General features: G+C 45.6%; 1 protein-coding gene across 7 annotated transcripts in view; it reads right to left on the bottom strand.

The window, feature by feature from the left end:
* The window catches only part of CHD9 (chromodomain helicase DNA binding protein 9), a 1,905,864-nt gene that overhangs the window by 1,166,187 nt on the left and 713,929 nt on the right, over nt 1-25,748 (bottom strand). The gene's annotated exons all lie outside the window — the stretch shown is intronic.

The following is a 25,748-nucleotide window of genomic DNA, read 5'->3' as shown; positions in this document are numbered from 1 at the left end:
CTAGTAGAGCAGGTGGTGCCTGATTCTGCTGCCAACGGATGACTATGCTGGATGGAGGGTGCACTAAAAGCTTTAGAGGCTGTGGCCGCCAGAGAGGTGGGGGACTTGGCAGCACGCTCGGACTGGCTCCTGTGTCTTATCTGGGCTCCAAGGCCCCATCCTTGAAAGGACTAGGCACGGATGAATTAGGTATGCGTGGTACTGCGGGTGCCCAAGATTTCCCATTCCACATCTGCGGTAGAGACGAAAGGACTGCTGTTGAAGCCAGGCCAGGAAGGAAAGCCCAAGGGATCTGGTGGGGACTCTGGTCTTGAGAAAGCGCTCGAGCGACATCCCAGGATTGTTGCCAAACAGGCAAAGCGCTTGTCAATCAGTGCAGACTGTACATACCCCAAGAAACCGGTAAACCGTAACCAGGCATCTCAACTAAGCGCCATCATAGAAGTTATGGCTCTACCAAGGGTGTCCAGTCCGCACAGAATGGCAAACTTGGCCGCATCCCTGCCATTCACCAAAGCTTGGTTAAGGATGACGCTGCCTTTTTCAAGCACCAAGGGTTTCAGATCCACAACCGAATCCCACAACGCATGTGCATATCAGTCCAAGAGGCATGCAGTGGTCACCGACTGCAGGGCAAGGCTGGTGGGGAACAACCTCTTGGATTCCCAATCTGGTGGTGTGGTAGGGAACACTCTTGGGCTGACCTTTGGGGTTGAGGCCTGCACCACCAATCTCTCAAGGGAGGGGTACTGGAAAGGAAGGCTGGGTCTCCGGGGTGGGACCCTGCCCATTTGCAATCATTCGGTGCACAGGAGCCTCTGTGCAAGGTTTTGTCTAGGCCCCCAAGAGCGCATCAGTGACGCTTTGTTAAAGGTGAGCATTGGTTCAGAAGAGCCTGACCAAAGTTAAAGCACCTCTGTCAAGACATTGGCCTGGACCTCAATGACTAGCAGCTAGAGATGGAGAAGCTCTGCCACTGAGAATAAAAATGGCAACAGATTCACCTTCCTCTGAGAAATCATGCCAGAGTCTGGGTAAGTATCGAGGTCACTGGCATCACCCACCTCCTCATACCAATTATCATCAGAGGTCCTCTCGGAGACCATGTACCATCTCCTCATCTTGCCCTTCAGGAAGATAGGGACTGTCAAGGGGTGGAAAGTCCAATGGCTGGTAAGGATTGGATGGCACCGGCTTTGACGTAGAATGGAGCCTGGTCAGCGTTAGTACTGCTAATCAGGTTGGGCAGGAGTCGATGGCCAAAGATGCCGTGCATTGTGTCACAAAATTTTCAGTTGGACAGGTGTCACTCCGGCGTAAAACTCTGGATAGTGTGGAATGGAGCTCCGATGCTGTATCTGCAGGTGGAGTGCGGGAGTGGGGCCTGGACGCATGATGACATGAAGGTAAGGCGGAAGAGTGCTTCAACTTGTGCTTTTTGGACTTACCCATCTTTGACGAGGAAGTAAAACAAAAAGTTAATCAAAAAATGATCGTGGAAGCTCACCAGGATCCAGGGTATTGGCACAGAGTGAAAGGAACTATTCGCAGTGCATCAGGTTGGCGCCTATATAGGCACCTTGAAGTAGAGGTCGCTGACCTGGAGCAGAACACCCCCACTGCTAAAAAAATTCTGGATCCAGTCTGACGCCTGGTGTGATTAATCTCAGGTTAGAAGTTTAGATAAGAAATAAACCTTAAAATATATCCATTGCTTCCAAGTGTTCTTGCGGGTGCTCTTCCTTAGTTGGGAGTGATTTCTCATTGGGGTGATCACTCCCTGAAACACATCTCACTCACATACTGCTTGCTTATTGTTGCAGTCCAACTGGTTTTCTGTATCCAGTTGACATAGTGTAATTTTTTTGTGCCAGAGGGTGAAGAAAGGATAATGTTACTCAACCAATAAGCATTTTTTCTTGGCATGTAGAGCTGTATATACACATGCTTTGCATACTTCTGTCATCAAGTGTTGAGTCCGGATGATTGCAAATTGTTTATCTTCGAAATAGTATTTCCAATCACGAGGTAAGGCGGCGACTCCTTTCGGTGATAAGGCACATGGGGATTGACTCCATTGTTAGATTGTTTTCCCGCTGTGGGGGATAATGGAGTTAGTAAGTGTAGAATAGAGTGGTCATGCGTATGTATACAAACTGAGAACTGCAACAACCACAGGAGACTGGGGAGACGCATGTGAATCTACAGCTCTACATGCCAAGAGCAGATGCTTACTGGGTAAGTAACATTATCCGTTTGAGGCATGTGAGCTGTAGCTCACATGCTTTGCATAGACTATACTGCAGTATACTCCCAAAGAGGTGGCTAACCGGTAGTTGTTTGAAACAGTGTTTTAAGTACTGCTTGGCCTACATTAGCTTGCTGCCTCACTAACACATCTACACAATAGTGTTGGTTGAATGCACGCGATGTAGACCATGTTACTGCCTTACAGATGTCAGCTAGGGGAATATTCCCTAAGAAGGCCATAGTAGCCCCTATTTTGCAAGTGTAATGCGCTCTGGAGGTATTAGCAAAGTACTTTTTGCTTTTGCATAACATGTGTGGATACATTTTACGATCCATCTTGCAATGCCTGATTTAGATGTGGGATTGCATTTGTGTGGTGGAGAAAAAGCAACAAGCTTGCTTTTTTTTGCAAAATTATTTTGTTCTTGAAGCTCTTCTAACATCAAGGGTGTGTAGAGCTCCTTCTGCTTCAGAATCAGGCTGAGGAAAGAACACAGGTAACTCAACCGATTGATTGATATGAAAGGCAGAAACAACTTTAGGTAGAAATTTAGGATTCGTGCGAAGAACCACTTTGTCTCTATGAAGCTGAAAGAAGGGCTCCTGTATAGTTAATACCTGGAGTTCAACTCTTCTCGGTGAAGTTATTGCGATGGGGAAAGCAACCTTTCATGAGAGGAATTGTAATTGCCACCTATGCATTGGTTCAAATGCTGGACCCATTAGCCATGTAAGTACTATGTTTAGGGTCCAAACTGGTGCAGGTGGGGCACTTGGTGGTATCACTCTTTAATCCTTTTAGAAAGACAATATTCCCTGATACTCTGAATAGAGATGAGTGTTGTCTGTTTTGTAAGTATGCAGCTACTGCTGCTAGATTTAAGCGAATGGATTTGTAGGCTAGTCCGGATTGCTGTGAATGTAACAGATGATGTTCTGTACAGAAGCATCGAGAGGATGGTTATTGTTACAATAGATAACAAAATAGCTTCCACTGTTCTGCATAATATTCCCTAGTAGTAGACTTCTTTGTGAAGTTTTGCATGCGGTACGATTATGATGCAAGACGCCATCATACCTAGTAATTGCATGAAGAGTGGCTTGTGATTAATTGTTGGGCTAAAACTGAGTGAGAAGAGACTGAATACTGAGAATGCTGGCTGCATTGGGAGAGGCTAGAACTTTGAGTGTCTGTGGTGGCTCCCAAATAAGGCTGTGTGTTTGAAGGCTGCAGATGGGACTTCTACGCATTCACTTTAAACCCTAATTGTTGTAGTGGGTGAATTGTGGCTTGAGTATGTTGGAAACACTTCTGGTAAGTGTCGGCTTTGGATGAGCCAGTTGTCCAGATAGGGGAAGACGTGGATGTGCTGTCTTCTGAGATGAGCTGCAACTAGTGCCAGGCATTTAGTAAATACTCTGGGAGCAGTGGTGACTCCAAAAGGTAGTACTTTGAATTGGTAATGTTGACCCGCTTTCACAAATCGGAGATATTTGCAAATAGCGAGGTGAATTGGAATGTGGAAATGTGCGTCCTTTACGTCTAGAGTAGACAAAGTCGGCCTGTTGTAAAAGTGGGAGCACTTGTTGAAGTGTCACCATGTGGAAATGTTCTGACAGTATGTAGTGGTTCAGTTCTCTGAAATCCAGAATAGGTCTTAACGAGCTGTCCTTTTTGGGAATTAGAAAATACAGGGAGTAAACGCCTGACCCTTGATATTGTAATGGCATTGGCACTATGGCCCCTTTTAGCAAGAGAGACTGGGCTTTCTGTTTGACGAGGTGCACATGTTCTAGTGACAGTTTGTGAGAACGAGGTGGAATGTTTGGAGGATTGGTGGCAAGCTCCAGGCAATAACCATGTTGGATAATCCCCAACACTCATTAGTCTGTTATACGCTGCCAAATAGGGGAGGAATTGTAGAAGACGTACCCCGACAGGTGTTAAATGATCGGGGAAGGGTAGGTAAGTCACAGCTAGTTAGATGAAGGCAAGTTAAGGGGTGTGGAACCCCTTCCTATACCCTTGCCGTTGTTTCCTCTCTATCCTCTGCTAACAAAACCTCTTGGGCAAGGGGGGGGGTTGATTTTTGCCTTTATAGGTGGAAACATTGGTGTCTGAGGATGTGGTCTTAGGCCCCACCCCCCCAATAAAAGGAGCGACGAAAGGAGCCCCAGCTTGTAGGAGACTGCAGAGCTCCCGTAGACTTAGCTACCTCAGTGCCTTTCTTTCATTTTCTCTAATGCCTGATCAACTTCAGGCCCGAAAAGATGCTTTTTATCAAACTGAGTATTTAGAATGAAAGGTTTGAAACCGGAAATCCTTAACCAGGGCTGTCTCCTGAGTAACACACTAGTGTTAATCTCTTGAGCTGCGGTATCAACAGCAACTAAGGCGCATCTAACAGAGGAATTGGAGAGGAGCTTTCCTTCTTGTATTAAATCCTGTGCTTTAGCTTTGAGCTCATCTGGGAGATATTGGCGCAATTGTCCATTTCCTCCCAGTGCGCTCTATCATACCTGGCTAAGAGGGCCTGGGTGTTGGCAATGCGCCAATGATTCGCTGCCTGGGCCAGAGGCGTCTTAATTTTGACTGAATTAGCCCGTTAGACACAAAAAGTGAGTCTAGGGGTAACTGCCCCTTAATGAAGATTGGATCAGACAGAGCAGGCTTATACCTTTTATCTATTCTGGAAGTCAGAATGCGAGCACAAATATTGCCTTTGAAGATCTTCTCGCCATGTCGTCTCATCCCTTTGAGCATAGGGAGAGTCTGACTAGCTCTGAGCATACTACTCTAAGTTTCGAACAAGAAGTCTTCTTCTAGGTATTATTTGTGCAGCTCTAGCAAGCAACTCTAAGTACCCTACATTGTTGTCAGGAGAGGAAGGCCCTTGCGGGGTAAAGGTCTGGGTCATTATCTGAAGGTAGATCAATAGTGTAGTCTTTCCAGGGATTTACAGGTAATTGAATATCATCATCATGATCAGGCTGTGAAGTTGGAGAGTTGGGTGGTGTGGTGTGATAAGTAAATGTTCTAATGCTGGAGAAGGTGGTGAAGGTATAGGGGAACGTGGTGGAAGAGGAGTAGGATAAGTGTCAGTACCGACATTTTTCTTTTTTAAAGGATTCTTATATTGTATGTCCTCTGACTCAAGTTTGCGTTTGTGAAGCAGTTTGGTAAGAGGATGTCCTGTTTCAGGATTAATGTAAAGTTCTTTTTGTTTAGGATCTGATTTGGGGTGTGGGAAGACAAGAATCGGATCCTGTGACTTAAGGAGCATTTCAGTTTCAGCACCAACAACTTTGGTGCCAGGATGGAAAGACCTTTCGGCGCTGAAGGATTGGGCTCCAAAGCAGTTTTCAACTTCAACGTCAAGGGTTTCGGCTCGAAAGCAGTCTTCGGCTTTGACCTCGAAGGTTTCGGCTCCATGCCCGACTCAATCCTAAGCCGCGAGGGGCTGACAATTGTTTTAGTGCCGAGCTGGAAGATCAACCGTCCTCTTGGTGCCGATCTTGGCGTAGAGTGTCATGAATTTGCCTTTCCGCGATCGCGCTCGCTGCAGACGGCCGAGACGCGAGACGCGGAACACCACAGACTACAAATCCCGATAGGCAACGCGAGCACGTTGCGCATCGGACTACGGCAGAGGACCGGAAGCAGGAAATAAAAGCCCTGCAGTCCGGACCGCGGTGCCGATTACTCTACATTTCCCGCGGGGAAGCTGGACGCTTTGCCTTGCAGTACTTTGGCGGTAAAAGTGTCAAAGGACACACCCTCCGACCGCATCCCTGAAATGTCTTTGACACACTAATAGAACGACTTCTGTGACTCCCCTGTTGGAGGTGAGAGATTCACCGTGCAGGGGAGCGACCGCGCACTTAGTGGCGCTTGGGCTGCCAGATTGACCCCGTTGGAGAAACCGGTCCCGGTTTCATGCGGGGTGAAAACGCGCCCGCGAATGGTATGCTTTGCAACGTTGGATGGATGAATGAGTGTGACGATAACCCTCTGGGCATCCCCAAGTTGCGCACATCGTGTTTGTTTGTCCCATGACATTTTCGCAACCAGTTTATACAACATTATATCGTGCCTGATAAAGGAACCTTGAATGGATGAATGAGTGTAACCCTACTCCTCTAAGTTTCCTAAGCAGAGTATACTACGTTATTTGTTTCATGACTTTGTTCAAAGCAGTATACCAGGAATCTCTCTTTCGGAAATGGAAGAAAACGACCTTCTCCATCTCAGAACTATTCAGGCCTACATTTTCTTTAGCGCTGCAGTGGTAGCATTCCAATTCTTTTGTTGCTTTCCTTTCTGGTGTACGTGTGTGCTTCTCTTTTATAGCCCAAGAGACGTACTCCTAAGCCTCAGAGAGCCAGATACGCAAAGCTGCAGCCCCCGCATCTCCTCCTTAACAAGTTGCATCGCTCTTATTTCTTTACAGGTAAGAAAGGGTGGATTGAGAGGGGGTGAAGCACAGAGTAAGGGAGAAAGGGGGAATAGAAGTGCTTATTGTGTTTCTTGTCTCTCGCCCACAGGTCTCCCTCCCCGCAGTCCCCACCCTTTCCTTCCCCCGCTCAATTGCCCCAAAAGTCTGTGTATATCCATAGCCAGAGTTGGGTCGATTCAGAGGTGGGCCCCCATACAGCATCGGCACAGCCCTGAGGATTCGGACCCGGCAAGCCTGACATAGAGGTGGAGATGGGACCGAAGCCTTTTGCTTAGTTTGAGTTAGATTTCAGGGCAAGGGGTATTCGAGACTCACAGGACCTTGAACCTGCGGTATGTCTCTTCCATCTCCAAGTTTAATTCAGGAATAGATGAGGGCTGCTCTTCCTGTTCCTCTTCGGCCCCTCGTGCATCAAATTATTCTTGCTCGGATCCTTCACGGAAGATGTCAAGCATGTATTCAATGTTCTGGCTTTGCATTTGACTACGCCGAGCCAGAGAGACACAGAATTTTCTTGGATCGAAACGATCTGCGCGTGTCGCAGTCTTGTTCATTGTGCTCTGGAGATAAGCGCAAGTTGCACACTTTGCGCAAGGCGGTGCACGGATATTTTGTGTGGAACGGAGGACAGAATTTGAATAGAGTATGTGCCATCAACTGTGAGGTGGACCGACACGGTTAGGCCCAACGGCCTTCCACAAGTCTTCTGATCGAAATTGACATTATCTTCGACCAATACGATACGCGGGGAAGTGGGATACGCGTACAAAACAATACAGATGCGAGTATAGCGGATTGTGCAATGAGGGAACCCCGAAGAATGGTTTCACACCGGAGCGCAGCAATAAACATTCGAACCCCAATGCGGAAAAAACGATCTAACAATGGAGTCGATGCCCATGCGCACTATCACCGAAAGGAGGAATTACCTTACCTCGTGACTGGAAATACTACTTCGAAGAAAAACTATTTACAAACATCCGGACCCAACACTTGATGGCAGGAGTATGCAATGCATGTGATCTACATCTCACATGCCTTGAGCACTAAATTATGTGCCATGTTATATAGACTGATCTAGAAAACATACATTGTGATTAGGGTGACAACCGGTTACGTTGAATATAGCAGAATATTGACTTTACAACAAGTGGAATGTCTATTGGTTATTTGTTTTATTAAGAATTAAGCCCTGGAAGATAGGATTAATTAGTTCACTTCAATTTATGACCTTCTAATCGCATAATTCTACAAATAATGCAGTATTCGTAGTTTCCGATTGAGGTGTAAACTCGAGTGATAAACGTGAAATTCCAGACTATTCCCCGCGCCTGTGTCCTAAGATGGAAGAAAGCACAGGTAAGTTTCTATGTCTTAATGAACAAGTTACTTACCTTCGGTAACGCATTATCTGGTTGGGACAATATCTAGCTACAGATTCCTTACCTTTGAATTTCCCAGGTATTAGACTGGAATCGGAAACTTGTGTGAGCAGTACACATGCGCGTCGTCATGTAGCTCAGTTTGGCTCTGCATGTTGTCGGCGGCGTTGGCGCCGGATGGGACGTCGCGGTTATCTATCTAGGACCCACTCAGGCCCGGACATCAGTCACTTGTCATGATTTCCACACCAGAAGCGAAGAGCCATGAAGTGAACTGACTAGTGTATGTTCAAATTGGAACCCTGAAAAGGGAGCAACTGTGGCCCTATAAATTAGACCGCAGAGTGGGAAGGCATGAGTGGGTCCATAAGAATATGTAGCTAGATATTGTCTCTACCAGATAATGTGCTACTGAAGGTAAGTAACTTGTTCATCTGAGAGAGACTTCTAACTGCAGATAACTTACCTTTGAATAGATACCCAAGCCATATTCCTAGCAGAGGGCTGTGGACAAATTACTAGTCTAGAAAGTCCTGCAGGACCGAACGGGCAAAATGCCCATCCCTGTGGACCGGATGTCGAGGCAGTAGTGTTTAGCAAACATGTGCAGTGAAGCCCACATTGCAGCCTGGCAGATGTCTAAGCCCAGCACTCAATGAGCCAACAATCCAACTGGTGAAATGGGCACATAAGCCCTCAGGAGTTGTTCTTCCACCCGGTACTCTTTTTTGCGGTCAAGGTAGAACAACAACAACTCTTTTTAGGTCCAAAAGATGGAACCGCTTCTTTTCCTTAAAGAGATTGGGAGATGTATAAAAGGTGGGCAGTGTGACCAACTGACCCAGATGGAATGTGATCACCACCTTAGAAAGGAAAGAGGCTTGGGTGCCAGGCACCATCTTATCCGGAAACATGAGAAAGGGAGGCTTAGATGATCAAGCCTACAGCTCCCTCACCCTCTGGGCAGATATGGCCACTAGAAATACTGATTTACTTGTGAGCAACCTGAGGGGACAATTATGCAGTGGCTCAGAGGAAGCGCAAACGAGGTACATGAGAACTAGGTTCAGATCCCACTGAGGCATAATGAAGGGCATAGGAGGAAACATGTACAAGCCCTTTAAAGAAACGATTTACAATAGGGGACTTGAATAAAGAGGGCTGGTCAGGCAGCCACAGAAAAGTAGAGAGCGCAGAAAGACAACCCTTGTGAGTGTCCAGAACAGAGCCCTGTTGTGCAAGAATAAACAGAATAATATCAGAGAGGCAGAAAAAGGGTCAATAGTCTTCTCTGTACAATATTTTACATTTTCATGCCAACGGTAGGCCTATACCTTTTTGTGGAGGGACACCTGGCTGCCAAGATAACATTACAGACTTTGGGAGGAAGGTTGAAAGCTATCAACTGTCGCCACTAAATCTCCACGCAAAGAGGTGGAGATTTGACAGGTTCGTGTGGAGGACCCTCCCCTGCTGCTGCGATACAAGATCCTCCCGAAGGGGCAGTCAGAACGGAGGGATCCATACACATTCAAATAAGCTCAGGAAAACCGACTGAGCCCAGTCTGGAGTCACAAGAATGACTTGGAGCCGGTAGTTCTTGATCTTCTTGAGAACGCTGGGCAGAAGTGATGTGTGCAGAAAGGTGTACAGGAGGCCTAAGCTCCACTTACGATGAAAAGCGTCACCAAGTGATAGCTGCCTTGGAAACTACAATGCGCAATACAGCTGACTGTGTATTCTCTTCGGGGGCAAACAGATCTAACCAAAGCTCTTCCCAATGTTGAAAATGACTTTGCATCACTTCCTACTGTAGACGCCATTTGTGATCCGTTAGGCATCGATGGCTGTGTTAGTTTGCCCTGGCGTTCCGAGACTTTTCCATCTGCAGATTATACCGAATGACCAGCAGTGGCAGTGTTGCACAACAGAGTATCTCTGCATTGCCGAGACTGAAGAAAAAAAAAAAAAGAAAGGGATGTCTTGACTTTGACCACTGCGTACTTCTGTTTCACTTCGGGGGACATTATTCATTTAAGATACTCGAGAAAATAAAAGTACGTTTATGGAGAAGGAGGAATTAAAAAATAAATTAACAATAAAATAACTAAGAAAAAAAAAGAAACTTAATACAACAAAAACTATTCGGTCGAATTAACATTTGAACCTATTCAGATTCTGAAAAAAAACTATTTCTTAATTCATCAAACCTTCTGTCCAATTTAAAGGCTACAGGTTTATGCACCACTCGTTGGGTTTTCTTTCACTGACACCCTTTCCTTCCTCCCCTTTTCCAGGCAAACGAGCAACCTTGTACACACCTATGAAAGCCACGCTCCTCCAGCAGCGTGGCAGGCAACTGGATGAAACACGTTGGATTTGCAGATTATGAACCATTTTGGATATCAGCGTATTGGGGATTTGGAGTACCATCATTGTGTTTTTCTCCTTTGCCGGGCAACCCCATATGGAGTCGTGCCACGGGATCCCCTCTCCTGACCCGGTCTTCACAGGACTGGAAAGGTCTCGGTGAAGAGCTTTCTCTCGGCCGTAAGTGTCTACTTTATTGGTAGCTGGTCTTCTTTCTCCACGTTCTCTCCCGTTTCTTTGCATTCTATTAGCTCAGAGGTCTGAAACACTCCAGCTAGCGGCTGGCTGCTGCTTGTGTGTGAGAGGTCATTTGATGTCTGTTGTGGCTGCTTTTGTAGAAGACATTCAAATGAAGATATCACAGAGAGTGGAGAACGAGGTCACGTGACAAGCAGCGCGAGTCGAGGGAAGCGAGCCAGAGCGGAGAGGTGCGTGGAGGTGCCGCGCTGTGACCCGCTGTAACCTGGAACATATTCGGCCAGGAAAAACTCCTTTGAAACCTCTCTTGAAGGCCGACAATGAGCGATAACACCGGAAGAATTAGGACAACGCCTGGAGGCGGAGGAAACCAGACGCTGGAGTAAGCGTGTGTGCAGCGAGCGCAGCCACCATTAGTTACGGCCGCTGAGTGCGAGCCCGGTGAGTTCGCGGAAGTGGCCCAACCAGGTTGGGTACGGCTTGTGGCTCGCTCCCGCTTGTTTCCGACTTGCTCCTACCGTTCTCCACCCACCTACCCTCACCTCCTCTCACCTCCACGCAGTCACTGAGTCGGAGTTTGAGCCTCGGGAAGGCTTTTAATTACTGAACACTTTTGAGCACTTTCGAGCACACGTGGTGAACTTGGCACTATTTCACCTCCTAGCCCTAGCCCCAAATTTCAGGCCTCAGTTATCGGGCAAGATAATCAAGATCATGAGGAAAACGTGAGACAGAGTGTTCTCTACCGTTGTCCTCCGTGAGAGAGACAGTGCCAGTGCAGAGAAACTGCAAATCCATAAAGCTCTTTGCACCTTTTTACCAAAATGTAATTTAATTGGGCGGAGCGCTTCAAAGCTATTTTAAGTAGAAATCCTCTTGAAGTGAAAAGTGGACTTAGCCCCCCTGAATCGTGAAATGAGGGAAGTGCGAGCCCCCAGGGCAGCCTTCAGATAGAAGGCCGTAATGCAATCTGGGAGAACAAGATCAGAAGTTAAGCCAAAGAAAAAAGCTTGCCAGAATATCAGTAAGACCAGTAAGGGAGTCCCCGTTTTGTCAACGGAAGAGAGACAATTAGAAATAAACCCGGAACCAGCACTAATATCGTCACCAATGCCAATAAAAAATACACTAGGAGGCAGGAAAATAAAAATTACAGACTTCCCAACTCCTTCAGGGCTCCGAATTCAGGATTCCATAACAAGAATATCATCTCCAGCCGCATCCATATCCATATCGCTTGTACAGACTGTCATCCCGCCAGAGGACAGCTTTAGCACCCCAAAGATTTTGAAACTAGCTGGCAATCAAGTAACTGTGATAGCACAAATAACATCAAATGTAAACGAACAACAAACATCACAAGCAACCGCAACCAAAGGGGCACTAGCAGCAACACTAGAACAACAAATCTTGAGTCTTTTATCACCTCCCTCCTTTATTTCAGAGGCTATATCGGGCGAAAGTCAAGCACCAGCTCTGTCCAGGGACAGCATGGACAATTACTCTGCTGCAACTGAAGATGAAAACGCCTCAGGGGGGTCTGTTAGAGGCTTTGCCAAAACCCGTACTGGAAATACAGGATTTCTTAATAGGTTCCTTCGGGCTAACACAGGAGGCCCAGAAAGAAGAAATTCCTTTTCTTAACGAAATAACACAAACATTTATAGGGCCCCTTCACGACTACAACACCTTACTCTCTCCGATAAAGACTCGTCCAGGGTCTGGTCTCTCTACTCAATCAAGCACTTGTCCGGTGGAGGACGCCATGGAGAACATCATGAACAACTCTGGAGATGGCCCCCCTCCAAGTCAGCGAACGGATGTACATTAGGCAGACCATTTTCACCCCTTTACAGCTCCGCTATGGTCCCCTTTCATAAATATCATGGAAACTATTTATTCATCATTATTTCAGCACTCAGAAAAATTTGAGTTGCAAGTCGACCTTTTGCAAGCCCTAGCGTTTCAGGTCTCGGGTATAGAAAAAAACCTTCAAGATCTAAATTCCATAATTGAGCGGGTGCAAAAAGACCCCCATACAACGTAACACTAATGTCAATGGTCCAGCACCATGAACCAACTGAAGTCCATCCCGGGGATTTTTACATATTCTGGTAGAAGTAAAAAAAAAAAAAAAAATGACTATCGTCACATCGGCCAGCCCGGTTAGCGCTTCCACCAAAACTGGTTCAAGTGGACAGAATCTCAACTTCTACGGGCACTTTGGAAAGTGCAGACGAAATTAACGGTAGCCTGAGAGATTCAGACTCAGATGACATTCTGCCAGAAACCTCAAACAATACTCCCACACAAAGCAATCAACAGCGTGGCGTTTTGGTGCTCGATGCAGCAGTTCTTAATCCACATCAACAAAAATCTAGCAACCCATTAACAAAAAGGGAACACAAGCGACTGAGAAAATCAAGGTATAACAAACAGAAGAGGTGCCAAGCCATAGTATAGACCCTCCAAAATGGAACACAAGAGTTACCTGCAACACACAGTCAGCACGCAAATTTGCTTGAGGCAGACCTTGGAAATGGGTTAATGGGAAATAAGGCAAACATGTGTTCGCCCGAAAAGACGTCTGAACCCAGACCCCATACCGATCATTGTGGAACGTTCATACTCCCGCCAGCTTCAACAACATCAAAGACAAGCAGTCATAAAGCTTTCTCGGCATCTCTCTATTCAAGACCTAAAAGAAGATGGCCTCTTATTGCACGTTCCCCGGTTAGAACAACCAAGCATATCCCAATACTTTCCAAACCAACTAAAAGTTCATAACAGAAAAGGTTTGGTTGAAATGCAGCCACCGCCTACAACGACGCAACTTTTGGCAAATCAGACCGATCTGTCATATCAGGTGATCAAGCAGAATTTCAGAAAACAAAACCAGACTTGACAATAACAACTCGCCTTCAAAATCCATCTGGAGGGAAAATGTCTACATGAGAAAATGTATTCAGCAGAATATCTGCTGGATTACATCATCACAGAGCCGACACTACATTAGGCAACGATGAACACATTTCCAGAAGGTCCATTAATGCTAGAATTGATTCCTCATTACAACTCAAGAGGACAACATGATATTCTTAACCGCAGTGCAATACTAAAGCTCACAAGTTCAATTAAAACACCTACATACAAACCATATTGAAAGCGTAAAATTCAAACCACTCCCAAGCGCAAAAGGGAGAGAAATGACGGTGGGAACCTGGAGCTACCCAAAAATTACAATGGAATTCTGGTGCCATAGAGAACTTTTTGCAAAATGGGGAATTGAAATAAAAACAATTGAAAGAGAACGGTATCCTGGCCCGCTATGTCCAACAGTAGAACTCAGGATGGTAATAGACAGCGGATTACTCCGTGGGGCAGTAGAAGCCATCGACAGTGCCCTGGAGAGCTGGTCATCTCTACATATTATCCATCAGGTAGTACCTGGAACAGCCTGTCAAAGTAGAAAAGTTCTTTTTTCAACTACTCTGGGCACTGAGAAAAAAAATAAGTGAGGCATGAGTAAGCAACTTCAAATTGTGCTCTTGGAACATCAAAGGCTTCGGCAGCAAGACAAAGGAGGCAGACCTTTTAACTTTTCTTTAAAAATTTGATATCTTACTATTCCAGGAAACCTGGTCCATGTCACCGTCATCGATCAACTGCTTTAAAGAATATCAATACGCCACCAAGGGAAAAGCATCAGGTGGAGCATCTGGTGGCCTATCAATTTACTCAACATCAACGCACCATGGACATCTGAATCGATTGAGCTAGGACAAACCTGGATTCAATGCATTAAAATTGCATTATCGCAACATCCTACTAATGAATTGCTTCGTAAAAATGAAGACAATTCTCTACTAATATGTAATGTGTACATCCATCCGGGATCCAAGGCAAAACTGGAGAAAGTTGACCCTTTTAGCGCCCTGCTCAAATCATTGCAATCTACCTTCCCACAAGCAGGCATTGTGCTGTCAGGTGTCTTCAATATGTTTTTATTATTAGAGGAACAACTCCAAAGCAAACAACAAAACAAATTTAAAGGGAAAAGCATCCATTCTGTAATTACAAATCACCACAAAAAAGATTGTTATGGCAAACTCTGTGCCTCATCATTAGCCGAAATAGGGATGCTAACTTTAAATGGACGCCTACCACAAGACCAACCAGCTGCACCAACTAGAATATCGAAGCATGCAAATTCAGTCTTAGACTACACAATAGTGGATATAGAATTACTACAAATGATCTCCAGCTAACAGGCAATTGATCTTTGCATCCACACTCCGAGAGCGGCTGAAAGTAATGATCTGCTGGAAGTCCCGAGCCTGTACAATCTAAAAATGCTTGCGTAGAACGGCAAAAACGCTGGTGTATTAATGAATTACATTACGAAAATCTAACGTCAAACACACAAGCACAAAACACGAAACATGAGCAAATTGGAAAAATATCATAATTATGCTTATTTCAAAATTTCCATCACAAAATAAACACTATGGAAATTAACCCAGGATAACACTAGAGTTTGTCAGCTCGTTAGCAAGGAAAAAAAAGGTAATTAAATCGGGAAATAAGAAAACTACATGGTAACGCCCTAATAACGAGCTACGGTGCAAATCATCAAATCCATCAGTTAAGGCGGAAATACAAACAGGAAGTATGGACTGCAAAGAAATCACATCAAACAAAAATTTGGCTAAAGCTGCAGCAGACAAGTAAATCAAATAACAAGAAGTTCTGGGCAAAAATAAATAATACAGCAAACGGCTCCTTCCGCCATCATAATGCAAACATCCTAGAGGCAGATTAGATAGCCCATTTAACTCAAAACAATAAGCATGTAATTATGGAAACTTAGCAGTATGCCAAGCTCAATTAAAAAACCGATCATGCAGAAATTGAGTACAAGGGTATCAAACATGAAGCCATGGACAAAGAACAGGGTAATTGGATTGGAACCAACCAAGTTGAGACTGTCTTAAAAAAAAATCTTATCCAAAGGAGCATCAGGCCCAAATAGCTTGCCAAACGAGCTCTTTAAACAAGATAAATCTTTTTGGGCGGAATTTTTCACACCCCTGTTCAATTACGCTTTCCAATCAAACAGCATACCAGCATCATGGAGAGGCAGAGTTTGTCCACCCGATATTTAAAGCTGGCACTAGAACAGACCCGGTGAACTATAGATTAATTGCGCTTATTGACGGAGAAGCCAAACTATAAGCGTCAAATCTCCTCTTAGATCTCGAAGAATGGGTCACCTCCAGCAAGATTCTTCCAATATCACAAACAGGCTTCAGACCTCGCACACACACAACGTGTTATCTTCTGGCCCTGAATCTCTTTGTTGAAAAAGCACAGCGAAAGTCCATCAAACTGTACACGTGTTTTGTCGATCTGAAAGCAGCGTTGAACAAGGTACCCAGAGAACTCGTGGCAAAATGGGGCATTCCGCCATGGCAACTATGGGCTATCGTTAACCTGTACTCAGCCACTTGGGGCCAGATAAAATTAGGAAATGGGTAAAGAACCACAGCAAGGATACTAACTCACATCGGCCCAAAACAAGGGTGTGTTCTCGCTCCCAGCCTTTTTAATATATTTACAGCGGATCTAGATAAAAGGCTCACAGAAGTCCAAAGCGACCCTGTAAAGCTAGCGCACCGCCAAGTTAGAAGTTTAAGTATGCAGATGATATTGTTTTATGTAGCCAGACCCCAGTAGGCTTACAGCGCTTGATCACGAAGCTGTTGGAATACACAGATGAGCTTTGTTGTAATTTAGCGATGAGCTTTGTTGCAATCACTAAATTACAACAAAACCAAGGTCATCTGCTTTTCAGCAAACACCGGGCCCATCAGCAAAAAATATAAGTGGTATACAGCAGGGAACAGCACAGAGCAGAGTGGCTCCTACAAATATCTAGCAGTGGTGGTTGATTCAAGATTCCCACTCAACGAACATTAATTAAAAGAAGAGCACAGGCAAACAAATTATGCTTTGCATTGAACACTCAAACAGAAATTTAAGTGCCCATCAAACTCCCACTTACTAAAAGTTATTGCTGCTAAGTTTCTTCCAACCCCGACATATGGCTCCAAATTATTTGAGGGCCAGGATGCACATTTTCTGAATCTCCAACAATCAGGCCTATTCAAACAAATCTTTTGGATTCCGCAATTTATACCTCAACCACAAGTTCGCTTGGAATTTGGGTTATCAAACCTACTCCCGGAAAGGCAAGCAGCAATATTAAAAATGTGCTGGAAATTAAGAGCAGCCCAAGAAGAGTCTTTGCTTGGGCTTTGCTGGATGGAATTGAACAACCAAACAAAAGGAAAGAAAGACTGGCCAACTGCACTCGAACAAGCGCTAACTACGCTCAATCTGCACGAAGCCTGGGATACAAACTATAGCTTCTCTGCATTAAAAAAAATAGCAAACAATGCTGCAAAACAAAAAGCCTGGCTATTGGACAAAGCTGCTCTAGCAAAGAAAATAAACAGCTGGATGGTTTCATCTTCATACAAGATCCGGTCACCACAGCCGTATCTTGTCCAACACAACTCAATCTGTTCAGCATCTTCTACTTTTGATCAGACTGGGAGCCTATGGTTCAAAAGATCAGGCCCCAATATGGAAACAGACCTGGCCGACCGCCCAGTACAGACTTTGCGAACAGGCGGCAGAGAAACTCATAGACCTTCTGTGTATCTGCGCAGCTGTGATCAATTTGAGACGGCATTTTCTACTCCATGCTTTCGGTTCTCTTCAAGTTAGATCATGCCGACCGGCCGTAATGGCATTACTAAATAGCCAGTCGTTACAGACTTCATGCAGGGCAGCCAAATTCTTGCAACAAGTCAGCACATTACTACAAAAATCAAGTAATAGTGCTTACCTTAGTGTTTTTCATCATATGACCGCAATATTAAATCTGCATACTTTGCACAATCTTTACCCTGGTGGCGGCTATAAAAGGCCTAGCATAGAAGTACAGCGTTTACCTTGTATTAATAAGCATGCTATACACGTCTTAATGCCAAGCCGATTGTACCATTTTCAAAGTGATATGCACATTTATATTTTTGCACACAAATCTTAAATATTGAAATTGAGGATGATTATTATCCAGTATCAACTTGTACATAGTTTACAATTCGCTTGGGTTTTAGATGTATACCACCAATTTTTTAAGACAGGTGCAAAGAACTGAGCAATAATTAGTACACACTAAGAGCTTCCACACAAACAATGGAAAGCTGCCAAGCTTACTTTTCAACAATTTGTAATTTATTTGTGCTATCTTGGCATCCAACACACTATGTTCAAGTTTTTATGTAACAAGATCAAATGATTTTTAGGTCTCGCCTGACCCAGCGCATGCGCTGGACTGGCGAGACTTTGTGAGGGCTCAAAAAATGCTACCATGGCCAGCCTAGAGCTACAGTGCATGTGCGCGGGTGCGCGCTTAGGAGCAGAGGCTGGCAAACCTCATCATGCTCATTAAGCACCCGCGATCACTTTTGCGGCGCCCCTTTGATGTTCTCGTTCAAAGAGCATCAAACATCAAAGAACATGTTATTGTGTTAATGCTTTGCTGCGCCCGTTTGACTTACAATGTGCTTTCTCTTTCCACAAACTGGATGTTTGTGTTCCTTTATTTTGAGATGCTTTTAGTATTACTGTTTTGTGACTTAAAGAACATTAAGGAAATGTTACTGTCAAACTGGACAACGTTCACAGTGTTTATTTCTGATCGCAGCGGCTGCTTCATGTCCGTTGCACCATTCAGGGAGTCCTTTCGTTGGCGCTTTCATGAGGACATGATGAGGAAGCTGGAAACTTTTGGCACATTCTCTTTAAAAGCACAGCATGTTGGCGACTGGTTAATCGATTAGACCTATGTAGCACTTTAGATCTCAAAGCGCTATGGTGGGTGCAGCAGTTACAACTCATGAAATATGGGGTTCAACTCACAAGGAGGGGGAAGGTTTGAGTGCACATTGGCTGCAATCAAACTCATAAGATGATGGGCTGTGTGTATCCATTATCAGCACTCACTCTTCACTAAGTGATCTTGGTTGTTTTGTTGTTGTGTTAATGCTTGCTGCGCCCGTTTGACTTACGGGTTTTCTCTTTCCACAAACTCGATGTTTGTGTTTCTTTATATTGAGATGCTTTTAGTATTACTGTCACACACACACCACAACCACACACACCACAACCACACACACAACCACACATCCACACACACAACCACACATACAACCACCCACCCACACCACAACCACCCACCCACACCACAACCACCCACCCACACACACAACCATACCCACCCACACCCAACCACAACCCACCCACACACCCAGCCACACCCCCACACACAACCATACCCACCCACACCCACCACCGCACCCCACCCACACCCGCCCGCAAACACCCACACCCAACCACAACCACAACCGCACCCCACCCAACCACACCACACCCCCACACACAACCACACACAACCATACCCACCCACCCACAACTGCACCCCACCCACAACCCACACACCAGCAAACACACCCGCACCCACAACCGCACCCGACCCTCACAACCGCACCCGACCCTCACAACCGCACCCGACCCTCACAACCGCACCCGACCCTCACAACCGCACCCGACCCTCACAACCGCACCCGACCCTCACAACCGCACCCGACCCTCACAACCGCACCCGACCACCCACCCAACCACACACCCACCCCCACCCACACCCACCCACACACCCAACCACACACCCACCCCCACCCACACACCCACCCACACACCCACCCACACACCCACAACCACACAGACAACCACACACACCCACCCCCACACCCAACCCCACACATCCAACCACACACAACTGCACCCGACACCCACAACCACACCCGACACCAACAACCACACCCAACCACAACCACACCTAACCACCCACCCCCACACACACACACACCCCCCACACACACACACCCCCACCACACACACACCCCCACCCACAACCGACACCCACAACCGCACCCACAACCACACACCCAACCACACACCCAACCACACACCCACAACCGCACCCACACCCAACCACACACCCACCCACCCCCACCCACAACAACACACCCACCCCCACACCCAACCACACCCACCCACCCCCACCCACCCCCAAACGCGCACACACAACCACACACCCACATCCGCACCCGACACCCACAACCCCACACACAACCACACACCCACCCCCACCCCCAACCACACACCCACCCCTACCCGCACCCCCACCCCCAACCACACCCCCAAAAACACCCCCACCCCCACCCACAAACGCACACACACCTGACACCCACACACAACCCTACACGCACACAACCCCACACACAACCACACACAACCACGCACACCCCCACACACAAAACCACACAAAGCATTGGCATAGCCAATAGGTCTCGCCTTTGGGACCTTATAAGTGTTTAGCCATGCAACAGTTGATGTGGTTGCACCAAGGATATTGTGCTGCATTACTAAATACTTAGAAGGTCCAAAAAGCGAGACCTATTGGCTATGCCAATGCTGGTTTCTTTTTGTAAATAGGAATTTCTGTCAAACTGATGATTTTAAGTTAAAATTGTAATAGTTTTAATTAACTATACACAAATTCTAATATTTGCTCATCGTCCTTTCTTTCTATTGCTTCCTCCTTTTGTAGTTTCCCCTGTCCTCCCAATTCTCACTCTTCCTCAGTTTTCTGTAAAATTAAATGTCTATTGTTTCCGTTACAGGAATAGCTGTAGTAGGTGACCAACGTCAGATCTCCGGTAAGTGTCCTAATTCCTTTCCCTCCCATGTAAGTTGCTCAATATGACAAAACCCAACCATCATGCTGCTAGAGCAGGAATAGTGGCTGATGGATGAAAGCCAACAGATTGGAGTACCAAATCCTCCTCGCCCAACCTTTGTAATCTGAATTAGCTGTGCTTGATCTCGCCACACATTTTGTAAGACTCTTAACAAGAGAATTAGTGGTAACGTGCACAGCAGGCCTATGATCAACTGAGCCTGAAGACATCCCCATGTATGGCTTGTCACAGGCACTCTTTCCAACTCCTATTTCCCTCTGGTCCTGGGCATTACAGGATGCCCTTTCCGTGTCTTGCTCATGTCACTGCTACTCAAGGCGTTGTTCCCACTGCTTGACAGGGGTCATGCTGCCGAGGATTGAGGGTATCAAATTTGGGATGCCCAGTTACCCCTCCAACACCAGCATAGTCAATCCACTCTCCATGCAGGCACCCTAAAAGCTGTGATCTTGTAGCATACATTCACACATGTCATAACAGAATTTGAGTATCTGTTGCAGGATTCAAGAATCCTGTGGTTCAAGAATCCTGCAGTCAATAACAGCAACACTCAGGGCATACCAGGTGCTTGCATTTCTTTCTTGATGCGATGGAGTCTTTGCTTGGGCTCTGCTCTTCACCTGTACTCCTAGATTTCGAATCGAGTTGACATCTTCCTAAAAGTTCACCTTTTTTGGCGCTTCTTGAAATTCCTTCTGCTTCACTCACCAAAAAGTTACCTAGAATCCTTGGTATTAGTTGATTTCTCCCAGTACTGTTCTTCGAAGCATTACTTCACATTATCCAATAGGTATATTTGAGCCCCTTGGAAGTACTTTCCTGCACGAATTGTGGTCCTTACCATTCACATTTCAATGTCAACATGCTGAAAAGGAAGTTTTCCTAACAGGGGAGGACTGTGATTCTACATGCTTTAAGTATGCACACAAGTTAAGCTTCATGGCGCTTGCAACGTCTCAGCCCCTAATTTGGCTTATTTTCTAAAAGGAAACCCAGTCCTTTCCCTTATTCCCACGCTAACTTTGCTTTTGAACAGAAGTCATCTTATCCTGAATAACCACAACTGCTGCGGCTTGCGGGCCGGCATTCCGTATATAGTAATTGTTTCCCAGCAAGTACTTGTTGTAGTAATGTTCTTTTTCCACCCCCACACGGGAGTGTTGATAGTTCACTGTGGCCTTCCATTCCCACTTTGAAAACAGTTTTCAGTAAACTAAGCAGACTCAAAGCGCTATTGTTTTTAACAAGAAGTCGCTCTCACTTCGGCTCGAGAGACCTTCAAATTGCAGGTGGCTAGAACATCTAGTGAGGTTCAGTCACTGCTAAATTCGAATCTCCCACTGTATTTTGGGGAACTGATTCATCAAATATGTAATGCGTCTGATACTGAAGACCTGGCACATTTTTTTCAAACTTGTGGGATTCAGACGATTTTCGGAGTAACACTGGCTATTATTCATTCTATTATTTCCAACGCCTTCGGAGGGTTTCAACTGATCCTCTTGCTAGCGTGCTGGTACTCCTGCTCCTGTTACGCAATGGCTGCCCTTCATGTGGTACTACGCAGACCCTGCCAATTGAGACTGTACAGTGAATGAACGCAGCAACTTTTTGGGTGCTTGCCACTGGCGACGTTTGGTGTAAGTTATGGACTTACCTTTCGCTTTGCCTATTTCACTTGCGTGCAACCTGTGTTCTATTGCTAACGATGCCCTTTCCGTTGTGCCTTGGATGTCCGCCTCGCCAACACATCATGCGCTGACCTGGAACGTGACCTGTTGGTGGGTCCATTGCTGGCCTTGCCCAGGCCTGTTCTGGGGACGGCCGTTTGATGTGTGTAGCTTGAGTGTTGGCAGGAAGGAGTACCTGTGAGGCTGCACAGTGTCTCTTGTAAATGTAAATGTAAATGTATGTAAATGTATGTGTCTTGTAAAGCGCACTGCTGCCCTGAGGCGTCCTGGCGCTGTAGACCGCTGGGGAACCCTTCCTGGCTATCCCTGTGAGATGGTCCCTCCAGGGTATCTCCAAGGTGAAACCAGGCATCCCTGGCGAATGTGGGGGGCCGTTGTGGAGATGAGGCAAGCTAATGCCCAGAGTCACCGAGTGTGATCCCTGGTTAGAGTACAAAGGAGTTTCATCGAATATCGCGCAAGTTGCCCAGATATACTCCTGGAGGCATTGGATTATGAGGAGCACGTGTGTTCATTCGTACTGCTCAACTAGATGGCATCCCTATTTTTTACAAACGACAGGGATGACCTTTTGGAACTGCTTGCATTCCATGGTGCATATAATCTGGTGAACTTTCCAGACTTGCCTTAATATTTTTTTTTAATTAATAATCACCATTTTGAACAAAAAACAAATACAACAACACGGAGCCAACCGTGTCTTTTTTTGTTATTATAATTCGCCTTTTTTACAGGCGTTTTTGGCTTACCATTGCACTTGTGTTTTACTCTATATGCTACAACCTGGCCATGGGGAGGGTATCATGTGGCCGATAGGGACATTGTCGACATCACTAAATTAGAATGAGCACAGAAGCCATGATACAGCTTTTGTGCACGTTACTACAAAGCTTTATTTTTGCAAGACTCTGTTTATGCCTTTCACATGAGAACTGTTTGCGGTGTTCGTTCTCTGCTTGTTCTTGGAGTTTATTCTGAACATTGTGAGCGAGGTCGATTAATAATGCCCCTTGTTATTCTCTTCTGGTCAGGCACTAGCACCTAGATAAAACAAACCAACGCAGCTGCTGTTGGAAGCTCGTACTTTGATATTACGGGGATACATATTTAGGTGACACACTTGGAGAGGGATCTTTCCAGGGAGAAAAGCAATACGCACCTACGATGGAGAAATACTATCTATGGTCTAAGGTATGGGGTCTGCTGACAAAGCCCAGAGATGATCTATTGTATAATAATAGTTCTTCTAAGCAAGGGGAGGGAGGTTAGGCACCAAAGTCCTTTCCCTATTGTCTTTATATGATGACATACCCATTTATGATGTAGGGCCTAGTTGCAATGCTTACCATATTTATTATGTGTGTTATGCATTTTTCTGCTTGTTGTGGCACATATACTGCATGTTAGAGCACAATAGTTAAAATAAACATTTTAAACTATATTTGTGTCTCGGTCAGATCTTATTGTGGACAGGTACGACAGTTAAAGCGAAAAGGTGTGTCTTATTACAGCGATTCCTGAGAGATACGGGAGTGTTGTGTTCTGGGGTGTCTAGTCATTTGTTTCTCCACGAGTGTGTAGGAGAGTGAGCGAGACACTATAGCTAGTCGGTCCGGGGCTCGAGGGAACTAAGGCGGTAGGAAGGCACGGTCCCTATATGCCAAGGTCCCATAATCCTGCGCATAGTTCTGTGCATGTGCAGAATCCCTGCAACATCAATTAAAAGGAATTTACTTGCCTCCTTGTAACCCTTAGTCTGCTGGCAGTACTGTCTTCAAAGGCTTCAAATGAGTAATAAGCGAGAGAAAGTTAGGTTTGTTTGTATTGTGAACTCCCAGTTGGATATTTGAAGTTCCCTCATGCATCTTCATAATGGAACTCTGTCTTGCCTTTCAAGCTGTGTTGTAACAAGTGTCTGTTGGGCCTTCACAGAGATATTTACAAATCCTAAGCAAATCTTTGGTTGTGTTCAGTGCCTGTTTAGGGCATCGGAACAGGGTCAGTCTCACAATGATTCCTTTGGCTCATCAAAATAAAGGTACTGTGCAACGGATACATGGAGTGTTACTATAACGCACCTGGTGCACAAGAACTGATGCAAAAGAAGACAGTAACAGTAGTCGTCTGTTTTGTTTAGTGCAAAGAGGTGCTAATCCCGAGACTGTAGGGCGTCTGAGTGAGCCTCCATTTGACAAGACAAGACGAGCTGTGTGACTACAATTCCTCATACTGAGTCTTAGCAGTCGGTATCGAGCATAGTCCTGGACATGTTTGCCACCATCAATGGGGTAGCAGACTGGTGCGATAGAAGGCTTTTGCTGTTAAAAGCAGTATAGCGCACTGCAAAAATATTGTTTATGTCTCAGCGTAGAACACAATTCCATCATCACCCTCACTGCTGTAACCGGCAGGCAGAGGGGTCTCTGCCACCATCAATTATGTCAGGAACCTACCAAGCCTACCACCTTCTAGATATCTGGCTGCGTGTTGTGGGTTTCAACATGGCCCGTGCACAAAAGCTTCAATTTTACAATTAAACTGGACATCTTTTTTGGATGGTGACTTTTAACATACTTTACACGTACACGATAACATACTTGGAAAGTGTTCTGCTTGCAAAGTACATTTCTTCATAAGCATTTTATCACAACATTGTACATTATGTTCAAGGATAAAGTACAGAAGAAACTGTGTGTGTACTGGGCTGCTGCAGAAGAGAGCTGCGGTTTATGGGTATTGAGTGGCAGAGGAAGTATGTGGAAAAGTGAGTTGTGAATGTACTTGGTTATAGGGGAAGTATCTGCAGGTGGAAGCTGTGTGTGTGCCTGGTTAATGAAATTGTATGCGTATGTTCTCTTGCCTCCCGGCTGCACGAGTGAGTAGCTCAACGAGTCAATGTTTTTACATTGTAGTCCTTATTAGATAATGGGATAAAGAACACTACATATCGCAGAATGCAATTAAAAACCCTGGACCGGATAAGCTACTCAGGGAGGGACCTGCAAACCTTAAGAGCTCTGCTGGGGGTCTAAGTGTAGTTGGGAGCAGTGCGAGCCTGGTTTCTGTGGATGTCAAGTTGCTGGGTGTATATGAAGCAGGGAGCTATGTGTGCTTGGCTGCTGAATGTGTCGAGTGGCTTGGGATGTATGAGCAGAATGGAGTTCGCTGTGCTTGAGTACTGTGAATGAGCGAGCTGTATGCAGGTTTGCAGATCAAGATATCCTCTCCAGGTTCAGCTCCAAGACATTCTGCCAAAGTCAGGAGTATGTGGGACATAGCACAGAGACACAGATATTAGCTGCACTCTCCCCTGCCTCAGGCAATTTGTTTCCAGGACAGTGTGCTGAGGTCTAAGTGTGTGATTATCCCCTTTTTAGTGTCAGGATAAACTGGATGATAGAGGCTGCTGGAGAGGTGGCATGTTAGGTTACTTTAACTCTTTTGTTCAAATAGGACTGTTGGATGAATGTATATATTAGCCATAAATAAGACAAGGGATCTAAGATA

This window comes from Triturus cristatus, chromosome 12, assembly GCF_964204655.1.
Source record: "Triturus cristatus chromosome 12, aTriCri1.1, whole genome shotgun sequence".
Lineage (NCBI taxonomy): Eukaryota > Metazoa > Chordata > Amphibia > Caudata > Salamandridae > Triturus > Triturus cristatus.
This window is presented reverse-complemented; position numbering and strand designations above follow the sequence as displayed.